Source organism: Urocitellus parryii, chromosome 6, assembly GCF_045843805.1.
Source record: "Urocitellus parryii isolate mUroPar1 chromosome 6, mUroPar1.hap1, whole genome shotgun sequence".
NCBI classification, from domain to species: Eukaryota; Metazoa; Chordata; class Mammalia; order Rodentia; family Sciuridae; genus Urocitellus; species Urocitellus parryii.
Genome location: NC_135536.1, coordinates 83991287 through 84008918, shown reverse-complemented (window position 1 = coordinate 84008918; position 17632 = coordinate 83991287).

Sequence of the window (17632 nt, the reverse complement as noted above, 5' to 3'; positions counted from 1 at the left end):
AAATACAACGGGCTAAATAGCAAAGTCCTGTGATTTCTTAGATCCATAATGTTCTTACAAATGGTCCATGCTATGCTAATAAAACTATTGTGACTAGGAGCTTTTGCAGTAGAAACTGACAGATGAGGCAGAGTTAAGTACTTTTTCAGACAAGCTACTACAGTAAATCATTAAGGCGCACAAACAATCATCCTTCATCAGTGTGCAATTTGTTTCATAGCAATTGCAAATCGAAAACAATGTAAACAAACAAATCGACAACTAATGAACATCCCCCACCGCTCACTGTAAATAGATCTACAACTTTAGAAGAACACTTTATCCAACACATTGTCAACTCATTGTAAACACATCTACAACTCATAAACAACTCATTACCCAGTATGTTGTCACCTCATTGCAATTAAAGTCGAATGCTAACTGTACTGTATGTTCCTGCTCTGAATCGGATTATATTCAAGGAAGAAAATGGGAAGGAGAAACAGTTTAGGGAGGGAAAGACTTTTATTTCACTTTCCCTCCACATCAGTTGGACTTTTTAAATTATTTGGCCAGGCTTATACAGAGAAATTAAGCTGCATTTTTATCCTTTCCTCAGGTAGCCCACATTTTCCATTTGCATAGAGAAGGCAGTGGTTTCTTAGTACAAGTTTCTTTCAGAGAGGAAAAGTAAATGTGTAAAGTATTCCCCAAGCAGCAGTAAAACTCACAGCTTTTACTGTAATTGCTTTGTGTGAACTGCAATTGGCATTCTTACCTGGTATATAATCTTTTGGTTGGGGCCAGTGTTTTTTACAGTCTACAGGATGATTATTTTTGGAAAGCAAACTTGAACTTGTGAATGTCACTACAATTTTCCCGTAATATTAACTTTACCTAAAGATTTAAGTGTGTTTATTCACCATTCTGATAAACCTAAAGGATTATGTCACATAAACATTGCTGGATTATGTGTGTGCTTATATAGATATACATGCAAATATGCACATAGCAAGAAGTAGACCTGTCAGCAGTATTTGACATGGTATAAAAAAGGAAGACTGATGGGTTGAGGACATGATTTATATATATATATGTATTATTTTTTTTCGCTTCAGATCAAACTTCAACTTTTTTGGTCAATCTGTGTGGAAGACAGAATTATTTAAATTAAAATTCTATAAAATAAAAATTATTTATATAATCACACACATAGACATATACACACCATATATCAATCAACACAAAAGGGTTGTGTCATAGTTTAAAAAATGACAGAAAATTAAAAGTTCTAGACTCTCTGACCAGCTTTGCTTCTAAAGAAATAAGATATTTTTAGACTTTTAAACACTAAAGTATATTTTTAGAAGTTGTTTTCTGAATGACCATTCATGGATTCCTTCCTGGGAGATTAACAAGATGATCTCTTAGAAAGTGTCCTCCAACTCTGAGTACCATTCTGAGTACCTTTAAGTGTCTGTAGTAGAGCCATCACTGGGGTGCTGTGGAGAACTTGGAGAAATGGTTTATTATCTTATGAGATAGCAGGGTGAATTGAGGCTTTGCATCCAGATAATTGAATTTGAACGTATTTCTGTCACCTTCCTATGGTGTCGCGTGTCCTCTCTGAGACTGGGCTTCTGTACTCATGAGACTGTAGATGATAGTGAGGATTAAAGAGCAAACCTATTAGGTATTATGGGCAACCGCTGGAGCTAAACAAGTGTTCAATTGATGGTGGTAGTGAGGGTGGTGACGTGTATAGCGAAACTAACAATCTGATTCATAGTGGAGTAGGGAACATGGGAGGAAGAGACAATTCTAGATAGGGCAAAGGGGTGGGAGGGAAAGGGAGGGGACATGGGGTTAGAAATGATGGTGGAATGTGATGGACATCATTATCCAAAGTACATGTATGAAGACACGAATTGGTGTGAACATACTTTGTATACAACCAGAGATATGAAAAATGTTGCTCTATATGTGTAATATGAATTGCAATGCATTCTGCTGTTGTATATAAAAAAATAATAAAATAAAGAATGCGGGGCTGGGGCTGGGGCTCAGTGGTAGGGCGCCCGCTGTGCACGTGTGAGGCCCTGGGTTCGATCCTCAGCACCACATAAAAATAAAGATATTGTGTCCATCTACAACTAAAAAAATGTTTAAAAAAAGAATGCATGGATAAAAGAAAAAAAAAACAAGTGTTTTAATACATCTAATGGAAATCTATATTTTGCATAATGGAAATCTATATTTGAATTGTTTTTATTAAAAAAAGCCAGATACTAAAAATGCCCTAATTTTTAATTACTTTATTTTATTTTTAATTGACAAAAAGCAATTATACATATTTATGGAGTTTCAATGTGATGTTTTGATATATAATTACAGTGTGGAATGATGAGATCAAACTAATTAACCCCCCCCCAAAAAAAAGAAAACTCAGGCCAATAAAAAAAACCACATGTTCATTTATCCTTATATTATTTCCATTGTCCTCTTGACCAGTATAGAGGTTATAAGATCGTACAACACTGCATTAATGTTTTCTTAGGAAAATACTTTTGGAGAGAGCCATGGACATTCTGTTTCCTTCCTCTGTGAAATATTCAGTGAAGAAGGCAATCTAAAAAGTTGTGCAATGTTGAATATTGAACCTCCAAATTTAAATATAAAAACAAGAATAATATTTTTACTCCAAAAGGGATTTTTGAAATTTTTTCACACACACTTCTCTAGTAAATCACTATGCTAAGTTACTATGGTAGAAAGGCAGCTGGTTTAATTATAAAGATAATGGACTATAAGTTAAGGAGTTGGGGGTTTTAACTGTAGTTTTACCATGAAGCCAACATTTGAGCTTCAAAAACTCCCTTATCTTGTCTAGATGAAATTAAACATTTCTGTTCACAGCCATCTCTCTCACTTTTCACTCCAATTTCCTTTCGGATCATTTAGTCATTCAACAAATATTTAGTGGTCACTTCCAACATGCTAGGCACTTTTCTAGTCACTGGAGATCCACTGTGAGCAAGACTGACAAGTCCCTGTCCTTATGGAGCTGATGTTTTAGTGGATGAGAGAAAAAGAACAAAATAAAGAAGAAATATCCTACCGAATAAAGTACTGTGAGAGATAAAGCAGGTAGGAGGCTCCAGAGAAGGCAGGGCGTGCTCTTGTACACATAATGGTGAGAGGAAATGCATTTGATTACCACCATGAATTAAGTAGCCAAGATGCCACATGTTTTTATAGAGGACTCAATGATTACGGAGTGTAAAGATTTAAAAAGTTGCATCTCTCTATTTTTTCTCTCCTGTGAGGCTGCTGGAACCCATTTCCACCCCTCTGCATAGCTCATATCTTTTAACGTGTAGGAAAATTGTTTCTCTCCTCTCTAAATGGTTCTCATTTATCACCCCCATCTTGCCTTTTCGCTATCAGAAACTGAGCCTTTATAACATTTTCATAGGTTTAGCTTCCCATTTCCATAAGCTAAAAATCCAAATATTATTTATAAAACTGAAGATGTTAGCATTAACACAAAGAGAGCACCATTTGTGAGATACAGAATTTAGGAAATGAGGTGGGGGACTTGGGGAGCTAGACTGTGAAGCCTCTTTCATGTCAGTGTGAAGGCTCTGGGGCTGTGCTCTGATTGAGAGAGGATCCTTCTGGTACCCTGTGCTGAACAGACTGTCCAGGGACAATTACAGAAGCAGAGAGATCAAAAAAGAGCCTCTTATAATAATCCAAGCAAAACATGGTGGAGGCTTAGACCAGGGTAGTGGTGATGAAGGTGCTAAGACATGGTTAGGTCTGTGACTTTCAAAGTTGCAAGACTCAGTACTGGGTGGGTTATATAGGATGGTGAAGGTGAGATAAACAGGGAGTTCCAGATCTGGGGTTGTGGCTCAGCGGTAGAGCGCTTGCTTCACACATGTAAGGCACTGGGTTTGATCCTTAGCACCACATAAAAATAAACAAAATAAAATATTGTGTCCATCTATAACTAAAATTATATATATATTTAAAAAAAAATATGGAGTTCCATATTCTATGGAGTTGGACTTGTGTGATTAGTCAGGCAGGTCATTGACTCTTTGACCCTTAGTTTCCTCATAGAGCTACTAAGAAGATTAAACAGAATTGACACATAGATACCACTCAACAATTTTATCTCTTGCTTTCATCTCTTCATCCTTAATAATTTCAAATATGCTAGAAACAGTATGTTGTTCTGAGATTATAGCACCCATCACTTTATTGACTATAGCTCTTAGTAAATGAGAAAAAAAATAAATTCTGAGACATATAACAGAACAATAATATGTCATAAAACTAAAGATACTAGATATTTTAAAGCAGATCAATTTAGAAAACAATTTTCTTGACCAAAGTTTGTGCATTTCCAGCAGTAATGGTTATGACTTCACAGGCACGATCCAGCAAAGAGGCTTCCCCATGCAGCTAGCCGTGGTGTGCTTGCTGGTGGCAGCAGTGACGTCCCTTAGACCTGGTGCCATCTGGAGAAACTGGGCCTGGCTTCAAAATGGCTGCCAGCAACTCTGAAGCCATATGCAAGCAAGTGTCTTACTTCTCCAGGATACGGTGACCTAATCAAATTCCCAATTGTTTGATTACTTGTCCCCCTAATCCCCACCTCCCCCCAAAAAAAGCCTACAAAGATAGTTTTCTCTCTAATAATGTTTTAGCAAAGCAGTCTTGAGAATGTTAGCCACCCAGTACTACTCATTTTCAGCTTGTCTGGTGCTTTAAGCATGAAGAGGAAGCGCTCATTGGCATATGCTTTCTAGAGAGGAAAATCTTTTGTCACCAAAGATTGCATTTCTAATCCTCCCGAATGAGTTTCATGAAAGTAAACAGAGGAGAGAATGGAATATAGAGGAACATGGTGGTGCAGCCCATGTTTATGGAGCACTGCCCATGCATCCTTCAGAGTCCCAGCTCCCCATGTTTAACAGCTCATCTCTGATGAAATGCATACTATCCTTACATCGCCCATTTCTGTCACTCGGCTGTGGCACACAGAGGATAAATGTTTGTCCAAGTGCAGATAAATGTTCAAGCTAGGATTTGAACCCAAGGGTCTGATCCCCAAGGCTGTGCTTAGAAACATTAACACTGCCTCTCTCTCATGTTCAGAAAGTAAATCAAAGGACATATTAACTTATATCAAGCCATTAAAAACATTTCTCTCTGTTGGAGAAGCATCTCATTAATACTAATAGAATGACAGTAGGTGAGCAGAAGTCAAATGAAGGTGTGAAAGCTTATTTTCACTCCAGGCCTTGGGTGGTAATCTCTACCATTTAAACAACCTAAATCCCTGATGCTGTAGCACAAACCACATCGTACAGTTCTCTGAAACAGTCTTTAAATCAGCTGTTCTCTCCATTGCCAGTCAGGTCAGAGCTTCTGGGTGGCCGTCAAAGGAAAATTCAACTAGAATAGACTGAAGAGTTTATGAAGTAAAAAGAAAAGATGACAAGATCTCAGCAGGGAAATAATACCCTACACAGTATGGGAAAGTTCCTGGAAAAGAAATGTGTTTGTTCTTACCTCTCAACTCTCTCCTCTTTCCCCTTCCTCCATCCATTCTGTTTTTGTCCTATATTCCCAGATTCTTTTTGAAGCTTATCAAATTTCCAAATGAAAATATGTATTAATATCTTTCCTGTGCATAGAGCAGATATATGCACATTATCCTGTAGTTATCAGGCATTTTTGACATGTAGCTGCTAAGATTCGAGTCCTGTAAATGTATGCAACCAGGATGCAGGGTAGAATGTTCTGCAGCGTCCTATCTGCTCCACAGCAAAGGGGATTAGCAATGATTTAGAACCTGAAAGGGAACAAAGCTCATGATCCTCTATAAAAATGAACGTAAATGATTTTAACAAATGTTCACTTTATTTTTCTTCCCAGTGGCTTTTTTTCTTATTTCTTAAGATTGAAGTGTCTCAACAATATACATTCTTTCAGTGACTCGCGTTACTTATAAAACTTAGAGCTTATCGTATAGTTTAAAGCTTACAATATTATAAGTATTTAATATACTTGTTCTTGGAAGCCACAGGAAAGGAAACTTCACAAAGCCCAGCAAACCTTGCACTGCCAAGATGGAACTCAAAGCCAACAAAAGTTCAGGCTATACATTGTACTTAAAACAAATGAATTCTGCCAACTTCCACACCATCTGGTTATTTTTTTTTCACTCTTTCGTAACTCATCCTGTTCTCTCCTTCTGTACTTTTCTTATCCTTATGCTTCTAAGTCTCATCTGAATTTGCCTATTTTGGTACTCAGATGAGACTATATCAGACCTTTCCCTTAAGTCTTGGCTGATGGGAGGTAAATTCCAGATAACTAGCTGTGGTTGAAATATGCATATACAGAAATTTTATATGAACATCTGCTGAACAAATGCAATGCTTTCTAGTACACACCTAGACCTTGTTTGATCTAAATAGATGGGAAGACAAAAGAAAAACTATGTAAGATCATAGCTATATATATTTCTAACCCCAATTCTCACAACTGAAAAAGCCCCCAAATCATAAAGAAACATCCCTTTCTGAATACTATGCTTTAATATCTACCCAAAGTGTTTTTTGCATTTCTAAAATTTTCTACAAAGGAAATAAAAATCACTGATATTAAATTTCCTTTGAAAATAAAAGTTCAAGTATTGGACATGTAGACTATTTTTAGTTTTACAATTACAAAATAAACAATGATGAAAATTCTTAAAGAGTCATTAATAGAGATTTTTAATAAAGCTTGCCTTCAACTATTTCTTAAATTTCCATAACCTACAGGAAGAAACTTAAGAATGTATTCATCTCTTAGAATTTAGCTCTCTCCTTCTTGCTACATAAAAATGTCCAAAGAAGCCATTTTAAAACACATTGCAATATTATTACTTTGTAAAATATGTTTGTAAGATATTTCATTAACTTTTCAAATTCATTTATTAAATTTATACAAAAGGATCACCAATGAAGAAATCTGTGAATAAACACTGGAAGTACTTAGGGCCTCATAGATAATGTCTGAGAATTCTTACAGGAGAATACAAGTAGTTATTTTATTTCATTTTTGTTGTCACAAATGGCAAAAATGAATATTTGATTCATATAACTTACCTAAAAAATAAATGTGTATCATTTGGTTGTTTTATAAATATGTAGATTCTTGAGTCAATGTACACAGTTGTATAAATATTTTAATTCTAATTTTCACAAAATATTTTGTTAAAATACTAAAAACCCTACTCCTTAGCATTTTCTTTTAAAACTATGAAGAACTGGAACCCTGAATAAGATATTTCAACATCTGTCAGATTTGTGACCTTTGTCCTAAATGAGTGATGGATTAGGAGCGAAAGGGTTAAGCTATGTGTGCCAGTTGGTGATCTTCAGGAAGTAAGTACAGGATGCCAAGGTTCAAATGGGTCAAGGCCTAGTGGAGTCAAAAATCACGAAACCAAGATTCAGAAAGCTGGGGACCTGGAGAAATCTTCCCTGGAGGATTTCAAGGAAGCAGGGTCCAAGAACCCCACTTGGAGCTAGGAACTAAGCTCTGAGACAGCTTTGGCCCAGAAGAGTCCAGCAGGGTACAGATTCAGAAGACTACAAGAGACCATTAAAGCAAAGGGAAGAATCCAGCACCAAGTTGCAATTTGGAAAGAGACTAGAAGTCAGAGATCCCACTAGGTTTGTCTCCTGGCTGTCTCCCATTAGCACACACACAGCTTAATAGAGTCAGAAAAAGAATGTATCAGAATTAGGTCCTTAAGCCAAAGCAAAGATGTGTAAAGGTCACAGAAGCAACACAGTGGGAAAATCTCAGGCTCTGAGTCTTAACAGGAGGACTACAATCTTGTGCATGTGTTATTCATTCATTAATCACGTTCTATGATCCTAATTCTCTGTTTCATAGAATAGTCATAAAAGGTAAGATTACTATTTCTTTGTAGGCTCTAGTATATCATAATCTAAACAAATGGTCATTAAAAGTTAAGATTACTATTTTTTTGTAGGCTCTAGTGTATATTATAATCTAAACAAATGGTAAGATACATTAGATGTGAATAATGGGCATTACAACAATTATTATAACAACTATTTGAAATTCTGTGCTAGAAATAGTAAGTAAAGAGAAGAATGCCTGCAACTCTTAAATAACCAGAAAAATTCAGTGGTATTAATCCCCCTACTTCACCTTAGTTTGTTCAGTCAACCAGCTTTCTGGAAAGCCCATAACTCTTACTCCATTCTGAAGCATTCGAGAACTGGATGTGGTTAGGATTTGTTTGGTTGTCTAAGACCAAAAATTGTTAGAATTACATAAGTGAAATCTAATGATAACCACTGATGTCATTTACTGAAAAACTGCTTAATTACCAACACTGTGATAAGAGAATTGCAAACACTAGTTCTCATAAAACCTTATGATGTAGGTATTCTTTTTCTTTTTCTGCAGATAAGCAAATGCAAGTTGAGAATGATGGCTGAAATTTCAGCCATTTTGTTCACTAATGCATCTCCAGCACCTAAACAATGCCAAGCATATATTAAGTATTCAATAAAAACTGCTGAATAGATAAATGAAAAGCTTTACCCATGGTCACATAGCTGGCAAGACATGGAACTGGGAGTCATCATCATGTTTAAATTCAGGGCTATGGAACATGCATCTAAGTGTTCATCTGAGTGTCTGTTTACTCATAGCTAAACGTTTACAGACATATTTTGCCCTCCTTTCTTTCAAATGTCTGAGTCCCTCCAATTTTGAATTTTCATAACCCCTATTTCTAAAATTTCTGGAAAGGTTTGGGGGAAATTCACTAATTCTTTCAGTAGTCAATCATTGGTTCTTTATGTATCAAGGGCTTACTCATTTAATGTGCCTGTGGGTCCTTCGTATCTATTATGACAGAGCTGGAAATGGCATGAATATGGGTTTTGAGGTCTGAAAAGAGGTCAGGGCAAGGGATACTGATTTGGAGGTCCTTAAGACAGTGATCACAAATATATTCATGGAATCCGTTGCCTCATGAAGCCACAGAAATGGATAGGCTCACTAAAGACTGACTTGTAAAGTGAAAAGAGATGAAGAAATAAATGGGGACAGAGGATCATGTAAAAAGGGAGTGAAGGAGGAACAGACTATAAGACATAGTGAGAAGTAGCTAGAGAGAAAGGAAGGAAACTGGGAAAATGGCAACACTGGTCACTGAAGCCAGAGTGAGTATGGTCTTCAAGAAGAACTGAATGATTACCTCTGTCCAATTCAATCAGGTTCAGATACCATCGTAATTGAAAAGTATTCCTTGTAATTACCAAGGTGGTGAGGCAATTTTTTTTAGACTTGTGATATAGAAAAGAATCATATTGCATTGCTTTTCAGGACGCTCGTGATAGGCACTAGTCTTTCAAATTAATATGTCACCTGCAAAGAATAGTAGGTAGGAGACTTTGAAACTTACAAAGACATGAAAATGCCAATGATTTGGTGAAGAGCTGGGGCTAAGGATAAACGCAGTCTAGACTATGGGAACCGGTCTGGGATCTTCAGGGCAGTTAGCCTTCTCTACCTTGAGAAAGAAGATGGGGTATTCTCACATCAAGATAAGAGGAATAAGATGGCTATACGTTTGGCAGATTTATGAGTTCCTTGTCTATGAGGAGAGGCTGTGGAGTATGGACTTCAGGAAAGTAGAAGAGATTCAAATAATTACATAGAAAATAAGAAGACTGAGTTCTTATTAGTTTCTCAACACTGGCTGAAAAGCTAATAAGGTTATGATTCTCAATTTTTTTATTGAGGTTTTTTTTCTGTTTGGAAATAATCCCCAAATATTCTATCACATATATATTTTTAAAGCTTTAAAGTTATCAACCATACTTGAAGATAAAATGACCTATATTAGCGTGTTTTGTTGGAAGGAAGACCTAGGTTCTAGTTAATTTTGCATCTAACTGTTGTGCAAATTTGGGTGATAGTTTTTGATGAATGGAAGTAAAATATTAGCTTTGACCAGTGGAAAATACAATAGTAGTCAAAGTTCAAAATGCTACAAGTCAAATGTTTACTGTCTTTTCTTACCACCTTGCAGAAGATAGAAAAATGTGTGTTACAAATAAATGTATAATTTAGCTACATGAATGTGATAAATGATCTCAAAAATTTTAGTCACTTATGTAAAAAAAAAATCAGGTTCTTTAACCCTGATAAAGTTCTACTACTTTAAAATGAGCCTCTGAGATTAGTGAATTTTTTTCTCCAGTTAGGGTTAGAAATCTTTGTCTACAGTAGATATCATAACTGAGTTATTAATTTGTTTAGATTTGATATATTCTAGGTATTACTCATGCAGTTTGGATTTCAGAGCACTTATGCAACTTAAAGATCCATTCATCAGATCATGAAGAATTCTCACTGGGCATTAACATTCCTTGGTGAGGTCTCATCTCCTTGTAGGGATTTACTCTGAGGATAATGAAATCTTTAAATTACTTCATAATTCCTTATATTATAATAATTTTTAAAAAGAAAGCTATCTGGAAATGTCATTCAGAATCACCTCTTACTCTTAAATCTACTTACATGGGAAAAGAACTTGTTTGAAAAAAGCACTGTTCAGATTTTTTACTCAACTCTACTTGAAGGGAAAAGAGAATTAGGAGAAGCCAGGGGAGTACACTGAAAGAAATGATTTTAAAAAAAGTCTCAGTATAATATTTTCACTTTTAGTGTCAAGATTTAGCTTAGCATTGTTACCTATGTATGTGGCATAATTCACAAAACATTTGTTTTGAGTAAGACATAGGTGGCTTCTGGATTCACAAATAATTTCTACATCTAAGTGTTCATAGTTAAGTATAGTAAAACAACATGCAAAAAAAGATTCTCACAGAGTGTTGTCAGTGCAACCATGGATACATGCAAAAAAGCACAGAAATTGTCCTGGAAGGGAAGGATCTCCTCAACTAGAGGTTCAGAAGTGCTTTTCAGAGGAGATAACATTTGAATTGGTCTTGGATACATGAGAAAGATTAAATGAGAGGCCTATTTTATACAACTGCCATAGTAAAGGATGGATGGAGACCATTAGGATAAAATGAATGTCTAAAAAAAAAAAAAAAAAAAAAATCTGACCTTTCAGGTTTGCTTTGAGTTTTTCATAAGAAACATATCTTTTTTCATTAAAATATAATTTCGTATTCTGATTCTATCTCAATCTGAGGACTATTCTGTGCACAATGATATAAACTCTATTTGAATGAAACTCCATTTATAGTAGCGTGTGAGTACCATTCTGTTTCTGAAATGAGTAATAGGACATGTGGATGAGATTCAAGTTTGGGTCCTTGTAAAGTCAAAAATCTATTGTACATATTTCCTAGATAATGAGTAACTTTGTTCAGATCTTTTATCAGAGTATAGTTTAAAATAGAAAGTCTAGAAATTAAAAGCAATTAAATAATTAAGAGAAAACCCTATGTATTAGAATATAAAGATTTTGGGGAGAACTATATTAAATGTCAAAAGTTATTTAACTGTATATATTCAGGCTTTTAAATAATCTCCTCTGTATCAGCAAAGATCTATTTTAAATGTTCTTCATTTTTGTGGCCCTTACCTTTGTTCCCACTGTTTTTCCATCTAATGTACACATTGTCATCTTAGTGCACAGTTATCCAAGACACTTTTTGAATAAAAATTCTTCAAGAAGAAATCCTGGCTTCATTACAATTCTCTTTTTAATCTGTTAAAATTCCATCCAAATTTGCTTTCTTTAATTGCATAGGAGATTTAGAAAAACATCCAAGAATCTCCAGGACTTGTAACCTTTTTTTTCCTTCACTTGTTTCCAAACTGCGTCTGTGTTGTCAGACAAAATATTGATATAGCTTGCTTAGCTAGATTTAGTAGAATCTAGGACAGTGATTTATAGAGTAGAGGCAAATCCATGCTAAACCTCAAGGTCTGGAAGTTTAAAGTTTATGTTGATATCTATTTGGGTTGGTATTTCCTCTACTTGCTTATAAAAATAAAATGATGTGTGAATGGGTAACCCAGAAACACAAAGCATAATGTTTAACATTATATGTGCCACTTGTGTGTCAGAAGGTATGTGAGGACTTTGAGGATTCTCAAAGTGAAAACATGTTAATACAATAAAGAAGGACAGAGTAGTGCTCTAAGAATAACGGGGAAGTGAGAAACATCCCTTTAGACTGAGAGGCAGAGAAAATAAGGTTGAAGGCATGTTAATTTCATATTAGATTAAAAGGTGTTTATAACATCTGAAATATGATCACAGGTATATGCATGTATACACAGGCTGAGTTCACAGCATATAGGCACAGATACCATCTGGATGTGTACAACATGCACTCATGTAAGTGTACACAGCATGTGCACATTTCTAAACATATACACATATTCTGTTAGCATCGCCCTTGGGGTATTGGCTTGTCAATCCAGATGCTGAGAAACAGGCCAGATTGGCCTTTTGCCTCCAGCAGGATGTCCCACGGTAGACTTTTGCGTGTGGCAGGCAGCCAGTACAATACATCACTACAGCTGGATTAGGAGGATAACAGCAAGGCCAGACCAGGAATAAGAATAAATCCTTATGGCAGAATTGTGCAGGGGATTTTGGAGATTGCTTATCTTTTTTTTTTTTTTTAAATCCCAAAACACTATTTCCACAGCCCAAACGGAAGGAAACTGTTGTCATTCAGAAAAGGGTGAAGAAAAGGACAGTGGGGCTTTTGAACTAGGGCATGAACTTCCATGAAGCAGAGACTCCAGCCAGCAGTCAAATTTAGGATATTGCAAGCCATGGCTTAAAGGTGTCCAAGAAAGGCATCAAGCATTTGGATCCTGGATTCAGGTTTCCTATTTATCGAACTTTTCCCCAGGAAGTTTATAATGATTTAAAAATAGCTTCAGTGTAGAGTACAGGTTTACACAAGTGCATTGGTATTTTCACATATAGGCTAATAGCAGATGCCTGAAATGGATAAACTGTTCCATCCTATTGTTGACATTTAATCTTTAAGTTTTTAACCGAGTCTCACAAAATTTGCTTAAATCAAACAATCTTCAGGAAAACATGGAATTTATTTTGTTAAAATAGTAACCAAAGTAGCTTCTAACATGGTAAAGATCCCAGAAATGATTTTTAAATAATAAGCTCATAACAATACAGGAACATTTTGCTTATTAGCATAACCTTTTCCCAACCACATCTACTCCCCATACAAAAATATAAGAATTCAGAATTTGCACTTGGTGGCCATCTGTTTTCTCTCTGAATATTACTTTTAAGTCCCTTTCTTTGGGTTGTTATTAAGATATTTTAAAGCATGATGTTCTTACACAGCATGTCAGATAGAAATAATGATAATAAAATAAGCGTGTGGAGCAATTTGCTTAGAAACAGAAGAGACCAAAAGAAAAATCAGTGAGTGTTTTAATTCTAGGCAGAGGGCCAAACGATCCTAAACCCCCTCCTCCATCTGCCCTTGCCATATTTTTAAAAACCCACCTTTGAGAAGTATAAATTTCTTTGTCTACAGCAGCCAAGTTTTCACAGAATTCAGGACTCTAGAACCAGACCAACTGAATTCAAGCCCCAGCTTTGCCATTTATTTTGCTGAATTCACTTTGAAAGGTTACTTCACTCCTCTGCCTTGGATTCTCCATCTGTAAACTGGGGTTCACAGCAGTCTAGTGGGCAGATTTGTTGTGAGGTTTACCTGAATTAATGTGAGCAATGCATTCAGAAAAGCATTTGGAAATCACTTAGAAAAGCACATGGTAAGACCTTGAACTGTTGGCTGTAATTATTTTTTTTTAAGAATGCCTACGATTAATTACAGTCATTTGGTTCATTAGTCTGCCTTTAGTCAAGGCTGTACCTTGATGTAGTCTTTTAAACCTTTATAGGTGACCACTTCCAGCTGCATCTGTATTCATGAGCATCTTATTTCTGAATACATCTGTATACAATTGAGCTGCTCATCCTTAACTCCTCATTCAGCCTCTCTTAATAGGAGCAAAGGGATTTTCTGTGGAGTCAGCACCACATCATGTCCCTGGTTCCCTTTGGTTAGTGTATATTTGGACTGTTGCCAAATCCCCATTAAATTTTATATTAATCATGTCCATTGTATTCCATCATAATAAAGGAACTGGAGAGGAAAGCTCCTCTATAAGAACTCCATGAGTGTTATTTTTTTCCAAAATAACTATTAGGGGAGTAAGTGTCTATGTTCATAATATTTGTATCCTACGGCAAAGTAAATGTATGAGGAAGTATTTTGTTTCTGCTCCAATTCATACTTGTAAGAATATGCTGAAATATAGCTATCCAGGTGCAATTTTTTTTTGGTGGGGGCTGGAGTATAGGGGATTGAACTCAGGGCCACTCGACCACTGAACCACATCCCCAGCCCTATTTCATATTTTATTTATATACAGGATCTCAATGAGTTGCTTAGCTCCTCGCTTTTGCTGAGGCCGGTTTTGAACTCCTGATCCTCCTGCTTCAGCCTTCTGAGCTGCTGGGATTATGGGTCTGTGCCACCTCCAGGCTCCAGGTGCAATTTTTATTCACATTCTCAGAGCAGGAGGTGTGTGGTAGATACTTTCACAAAGCACAGCTAGATGCAGACCTTGACAGTAACTGGAGAACCTCCATGGACAGAAGATGCCTCAAAGCTTTGCAACAGTATTTAAATTTTCAATTTATTTTTGCTCTTTTTATCCCTGAAATTATTGGGAAAATCTATTTTAAGTTGCTACCTAAAATTTTTCACAAGTTAAAATAGTCACAAAACATTACTTCTGACTTGATGTAAATATTGACACTTAGAAAACAAAATTATAAAATATGATTCTTCCTTTAATTTTCCATAAGCCATTTAAAAATATAAACAATTGATAATCTTTTATAGCTGGGAATGTTATAGTTTTTTTTTCTCCTCAAATTTAGGTTGATTCCTCTTTCCCTACTAAATTTCCTCCTAATACATAGATTTTATCCTCAGAATTCTTTTACTGTTACCATATGTTACCTCTCTGTAATAACAGTATATGTGTAAATTAAAATCTTGTTTATTTTTGTTTGGTGTAAAGGTCTATAGTACAAAGCATTTTTAGATTTGGTTATTATAAATATTAGTCATATTAGTAAATAAATGATGGAAACATAGAAGTTATAAACCTCCAAAATAATTATATATAATGAATTTCATTTTCCCCTGGAGATGCCACTTCTTAATGGCACAGACGAGTTTGGTTCCATTTCCAATTGATTCACGCATTTATGGATGAATTTTAATGCCAGAATGAGAGAGTTCAGCATCAGTTCTATTCCTTTTCTCATTTATAGCTGTATGAACTCAAAAACATTGTTCATACAAATAGGTAGATGGAAATGGAAGGAGTTTTGTCAGAGCATTGCCACTTGATTCTTGGTATTTCTCAGGATTATGTGCCAAAATATCATATAGTCATCTGTCATCAAAAATTATTTTTAGTGCTCTACATCTAAAATGTTGACTAGGTGCTTCTTAAATCTTATTGAAAGCAAAGAATTATATACAACCTGCCTGTGAAAGTCTTTGTCACCCAGTGATTAGAGTCATTCATTGCCTCTGTTTCTGGGAAGTATACCAAGAAAGCTTTACCAAGATCTATCAAATAGCTATTAATTATTCTTGCTTCTCATTTACTTTGAAGTACTTTATTTAGCTCTCATTCACTCAGAAGAAGGTTGGGAAAATAAAAATATTGTTAGTTTCAATACACCTTTTCCAATACATTTTTAAATGTTTTCATCTTATCACAAGCTTTGAATATATTTGTCAAAACTTGCAGCTAAAGATTTAGTTTATTCCATTTTTGGAAAGTGTTCACCATTTAACCTACTTGGCAAAGCCAGTTCTCATTGTCTAATCAATCATTAAATAAATCAAACAATTTGATAGGAAAAAGCTTAATGTTATTTCTCATTTCAAAAATACTTTATTATGCATTCCTGTGATAGCAGCTTAAATTATGAATACTTTAAGATATGTTAGGTCTACAGGTAAGTAGTGGGTAGTTATGTAGTTAAATGTGCGGCAAATATCTATGCCTGGTCTATATGTTACCTAAAAGAAATCAGGCTCTTTGTCCATTCATGTGTCTCATAGGCAAATGACTGGCTTTGTTTCCAAGGGGTTCTCCAATAGGAACCATTCATTGTTTGACAATAAAAGGGGCAAGATTCTTACCAGAATATATCACAATTTCTGACACCTACCTTATAAATATATTTGACTCACAATATATTATCATGAGCCAAAGTGCCCTCTAATGTCATCTTCATTCTTAATAGACATATGTTTAAGAAAAAGCAAGCTTATGGCCCTTTGATTACAGGAGGTATGTCAGATCCCAACATTAGAAATCATCCTTCTTACGGCCTGCTTGAGTTTTTTTTACACCATAGGGGCAGACAGGCGAGAGGTGTGACTCCTTGTCAAGCAGAAGGTTGTTAAAGGGGAGACAGGAAGAAAGAGCCAGCAGTATCTCAGCTTCCAGACCATTCTGAGACTAAAGTGCATGTGGATGTTGAAAACTAGGAAACAGATTCCCTTAAAACTGTTGTGACCCCTAGAGCTTGAGAAGCTCATGCTTCTCATGTACCCCAAATACATGAATCCTGTGTAAGGCCTGCTGATGATAGGACTCCAAGTCCCTCTGAATGTGATTTTAGCAGATGGAATTGGTGTGTACCTCATGTATAGGTAGACTACGGGACCACCCTCTTGGCATGATTTAGGGTCTAGGAAACTTTTTTCTCAATCAGGCTTTTAGTGCCTGAGATTCCACTATCAAAGTTTCATTTTATTGTTGTCACCCATAAAAGTGTTCTTTTAGTTCCTGGGGAAGATATTGAAACTCGTAACCTTATGACTTTGGACCTTACACTTGTATTTTACAACCTTAATATGAACAATTATTTTTGATCCTTATCTAAAAAATGTGAGAGCAGAGCCAGAATAAAGATTGAAGGATGGGAGGAGATAATGATATTAAAAAGGGCTCACTGGACCCAGACTATTTCAGTTTTTTTAAGGCTAGTACATGCTGTGGCTTCCAGATCCCAGTATTTCTTGACATCAATATTGAGTTTCTATGATCTGTCAATGCAGATGAGCTTAATTGCACGGACAGCCACAGTTTATTCTGTGCTACCAGATCCCAATTTCAGTCTAGATTCTATTCATACTTTATAACTACTTTAAACTTTGAAATAATTCTGTGTGTTAGACATTATTTCCCATTTTAGAGGACAGAGGTCTCTTCAATCACAATTAGTATGCTTGTTTCGTTTCAAAATCCATGGTCGATATGTAAATTATCTTAGTTGATAAGATCTTATCATGGTACTCATATATATTCTCATTTTTATTTTTTGCTTTCAAATATACTTAATAGTGAACAATATATGAAAGTGAAGATGATTTAGGGAGATGCAGGAAAGGATTACCATCATGTATTCTAAAGCTATTAACCTCAGACCTAGCTCTTGTTCCTTCTCTCTTTGTGGTATGTG